The following is a 3,914-nucleotide window of genomic DNA, read 5'->3' on the forward strand; positions in this document are numbered from 1 at the left end:
CCTCCAGCCTCAGTCAGGAACAGTCAGATAAAACGAGTCGGCTAAAAACCAGAGCTTCTGCTCCTCGCTCCTCACAGCTGTGCGCTCGGGGTCGGGGTGAACAGAGAGCAGCTCATTATCATTTAAAGGAACAGGTGCTGAAAGCGAAGGTTCTGAACAGGAGCTGTTTACACAGGGGCTATGTCCTCTTTAAATGGTTGTGTGTCAACACTGATTAATATTAAACAAGGCTGTAAACAGAGCTCCTCCCCCTCTGCTGCCCTCACTGTTTATTAATTAACCCATTAATTAGTCAATCAATTTATTTTCTCATTTCATCTCTAATCCATCACACAGCGGTTCCTAACATCTGTAATAAACATAAACACACACTTTACAGCTGCGCTCCAACCACAAGCCTCCACATCATCCTCCATCAGCAAACCCCGCCCCCTCCGCCTCTGCACAGGCTCATGAATATTCATCGAAGCGGTGACGTCACAAGGAGGGAGGGGGAGCGAGAGAGAGAAAGAGAGAGAAAGGCAAGAGGGCGGAGCGTAGAGGAGTGTGTGCGTGCTTGTGTGTGTGTGTGTGTGTGTGTGTGTGTGTGTGTCAGCCTCTCTCTCGCGATACGGGCGTGCGCTGCTTTTGTCTGCAGAGCGCTTGTTGTCTGGTCTGCGTGTCCTTCGGCGTGTTTTTCTCGCGCGTGTCGTCGACGCGGATCCCTCGCGCTGCTGAGGTTCTAGAGCCGCGGATTAGAGAAAGGTGAAGGAGGAGGGATGGAGCCGGAGGAGGAGCACAGGCACAGACCAGCGGCCGGGGCGCGCGGTGCTGAAAGGACAGCTCCTGGTGCGCGAGCGCGACAATAGGAGAACCATATCCAGCACAGAGGAGCGCGAGGAATATCTAGAACCAAGGTGTGGCGCCTAATATACAGCTATTATTATATTGTCTTTAATGTGCAGAAGATAGAAGAACAGAAGGTTGTCAGGGCTGTCTAGAACCGAGGCATGGTGCTGGATGTAAACAGGAGAACACATCCAGCCTTAGGACTGCAATGTGTATCTAGAACCAAGGTGAGGAGCTAAAGGTACCATGTCTGGAGCAGGAGAACGAGAATAGGAGAACATATCCAAAACAAAGGGGTGCACAGATAACAAGGACAAAATAAAAGAGAACGTAACCTACACAGAAATGTAGAGAGTATCTAGAACCAAGGTCGGCGCTTAAAGTACAGCTCTTGGAGCACTAGAGAAAAGAGGGTCACATCCTTCACTGATAAGTGCAAAAAGCACCGAGGACCTAGATATTTTCCTGGAAGTAAATCTACAATTCATGTCCAGAATGTCATGAAGTATATCTAGAACCAAGGCATTGTGCTAGAGCCAAGCAGGAGAACATATCCAAGCCTGTGGACTTTGAAGTGTATCTAGAACCAAGCAGTGGTACTGCGCAGTGAAACTAGAAAAACATGTCCATAGAGAAGAAAGTGAAGAATATCTATAACCAACCAGAACAATCAGTTGTGAACATTCAACCTTAAGGGAACATGAAGAGAAACATCTAACCAGGCTGACTGTGGTTCCAGAAGCTAAAGAGAACCAAGGAGACAAAACAGTGCAGAACCTAAACCACCAAAGACTGGAGCAGCATGAGACCTGGTCCAAACCAAGGACTGTGAAAGATGTCTAGAACCAATTTTTAAAAAAGCACCAGGGAACAGTGGAGAGCCTCCACCACTGTGAGGAACATTAGCACCAGGTACAAATTAATGGTGGAGCTGAGGCCTGGACAGTGGATAATAAGGACACCAGGGTTAGTGTTTCTGGGTCAAATGGTTCTAGAGAAACTGTTCCTGGAGAACATACATATCCTGAACCCAAGGAGTGTTTAGCACCAAGCACCAAACTTAAAGGACCATGGTTGTGAAGAACATCACACAAGAACCCATAACCAAGGAGCTGTGTCCCGCAGAAAAAAGCTTGAGGAACATTTGAACAGAGCTGCACTGCACCAAAGAACCAACAACAGTGGAGTACATCCACCAGCAAAGAGCTAGAAGAGTGTCTAGAACCAGGTTCCTTCATCAGACTCAATATTCAAGAGACAAAGCATGGACACGGGTTAAGGTCTGTCCACTGCAGTTCTTCTGGAAGAACAGCTCCTGGAGCCAAGAGCAAAGGATGAGACACTCTCAAGCACAAACGAGTGGACAGAAATATCTAGAACCAATATCTGGGGTAGAACATGAACCCAGAGACCAGGAAAAAGAACTAAAGTAGAACCAAGAGCAGTTCCCACATCAAAGATTAAAACGAATGAAGAACATCTAACAAGGTGAAAGTAGCTCCAGAAGCTGAGTGGAACCAAAGGAACAAGAACATTGTAGAACATCAGCATCCACCAGTCTGAAGAACATCAGAACCAGGTACGAAACCTTTTTTTTTTTTTTGTTTATTGTAATTACTTTACAATCCTCTGACAAACCTTCTGATGACCAAGAATAGAACACATAGAACCATGTTTGTTCTTCATCCATCTGCAAACAGACTCAAAGTCTAAGAACCAAGAACATTATCTAGAACCAAGGTTTAATGCTTAAATAGCATTTTATCAAACAGATCATAAAGAATTTCTAGAACCAGGGAATATGTTTGTGGTGTTGGAAAGTTCTGGAGTAAAGAAACCAAGAGAACCAAGATTTGTATTATCTAGAATAAAAGATCATTTTCAACACAGAGTGTGAAGAGAGTCTAGAACCAGGTTGGGACTGAGGTGCTAGAGTAATATACATCAGACCTTCATCTACTCTTCAATATTTCATTTCGCAGGAGAGACACCTTTCAAAGCTTAAGAAGAAGAGAAGAACCCACATTAAGGGGGTAAAGGTATCTAGAACCAAGGTGGACCCAGGAGCTGGACGTTAAAGCAGGTTATTTAGTCCTCTATGTGGATATAGAAAATCAGTCACAAGTAGGACAATGTAAAAAACAAAGACAAGGGTAAAGAGTGTCTAGGGAGTAAACAAACAACATGAAGGCATCATTCCAGAACCTTTAGAACAAAAGGAGGAATGTGAAGAACCTCCAGTGATGAGGAGACACTTCTACAGTTTTTGAACCGAACAGTAGAGGCACGAAGAATATCTAGGGTGGTTCTAATTGTACAGGTTCTTGAGCAGGAAATTGAAAGAAAACGCGACAGCCAAGGATTCTGAGGAGAGGGTGAAAGTGCCCACAGGTCAGTGTGTGAGTGAGTGAGTGAGTGGGTGAATGTGTGAAACTCTCCACAGGTGAGGGAGTGACTGGGTGAGGGGGTGAAAGTGTCCACAGGTGTGTGTGCGTGTGACTGAGTGAGAAGGTGAAACTGTTTGCAGGTGAGTGTGAGAGTAAGTGACTGAGTGAGAGGGTGAAAGTGTCCACAGGGGTGAGTGTGTGAGTCAGTGACTGAGCAAGAGGGTGAAAGTGTCCACAGGGGTGAATGTGTGTGTGTGAGTGACTGAGTGAGATGGTGAAAGTGCCCACAGGGGTGAATGTGTGTTTGAGTGACTGAGTGAGAGGGTGAAAGTGTCCACAGAGGTGAGTGTGTGAGTGACTGAGCGAGAGGATGAAAGTGTTTGCAGGTGAGTGTGTGAGTCAGTGACTGAGTGAGAGGGTGAAACTGTTTGCAGGTGTGTGTGTGCTAGTGACTGAGTGAGAGGGTGAAAGTGTCCACAGGGGTGAGTGTGTGAGTGACTGAGCGAGAGGGTGAAAGTGTCCACAAGGGTGAGTGTGTGTGTGAGTGACTGAGTGAGAGGGTGAAAGTGTCCACAGGGGTGAGTGTGTGTGAGTGACTGAGTGAGAGGGTGAAAGTGTCCACAGGGGTGAATGTGTGTGTGAGTGACTGAGTGAGAGGGTGAAAGTGTCCACAGGGGTGAGTGTGTGTGTGAGTGACTA

General features: G+C 46.2%; 1 protein-coding gene across 1 annotated transcript in view; it reads left to right on the forward strand.

The window, feature by feature from the left end:
• Window positions 1-609: 609 nt before the first annotated feature.
• The window catches only part of LOC136679029 (polypeptide N-acetylgalactosaminyltransferase 9-like), a 59,881-nt gene continuing 56,576 nt past the window's right edge, over window positions 610-3,914 (forward strand). Inside the window, 3 exon segments of the mRNA XM_066657287.1 lie at window positions 610-896; window positions 1,568-2,407; window positions 2,811-2,911. The gene's annotated coding sequence lies outside the window, so the exon portion shown is untranslated.

Source organism: Hoplias malabaricus, chromosome Y, assembly GCF_029633855.1.
Source record: "Hoplias malabaricus isolate fHopMal1 chromosome Y, fHopMal1.hap1, whole genome shotgun sequence".
NCBI lineage: Eukaryota > Metazoa > Chordata > Actinopteri > Characiformes > Erythrinidae > Hoplias > Hoplias malabaricus.